Below are 742 nucleotides of genomic sequence, written 5' to 3'. Positions count from 1 at the left end.
GTTTCAAAGCCATCCAAGCTCAACGGCCAACAAGAAATGTCCTTAACCATTCAAGTTTTCAGTCAGGATCAATACTAAAAAGCACAAACATAAGAGTTGGAGATTCAAGAAGCTTAATTGAAGCAATAACCCTTTCTTTTGCTGTCAATCCCTCTACTTGACTTAAAATCCCATCCAACTCTTGAGCTTTTTGTTGAATGTTCACCTTGACCCCAACACTTCTGCTGAACTTAATTTCAACCTTTTTTATGTTTTCACCCAATATCGTGGTAGTAGTAATAAGTGTTGCCCTTTTCTTCTTCCTTGCTGAAGTAGTTTCACTTCTAGAAGCTGATGTTTGAGGTTGAATATTGGAGAAATCCTCATCGTCGAAACTATATCTAGCTAGGTTCTCACCTTCAGTTTCCTCATTTATTGTATCATTACATTCGTGCATTTCTTCAAGGACATTTGCTGTAGTTTGTGCATATTTTCCTGTTACACGATCTCTTGCATAAATAACAGTAAGAGCATTGAAGAAAGGAAAACTCTTTCTTCTAAAAGGGGCAGCCTCCTTGTGACTCTAATAACAAATAAAAATATGACTGTAAGTTTTATTAGTATTAAGAAACTAATATGAAAATACTTAAATAAGTTCAACCAAAAAACTTACTTGTACGTAAGATTCCCATACAGGATCATCAGCAACAACCATGTTCCTGTGATCATCCCACCCAAATCCACTAGTATGTGTCCCTTGCAC

This window comes from Theobroma umbraticum, unplaced genomic scaffold (assembly GCF_002168275.2).
Source record: "Theobroma umbraticum cultivar Fairchild unplaced genomic scaffold, ASM216827v3 scaffold_55.0, whole genome shotgun sequence".
Classification (NCBI taxonomy): Eukaryota; Viridiplantae; Streptophyta; class Magnoliopsida; order Malvales; family Malvaceae; genus Theobroma; species Theobroma umbraticum.
The sequence above is the reverse complement of the archived record's forward strand: the minus strand, read 5'-3'. Positions refer to the sequence as shown.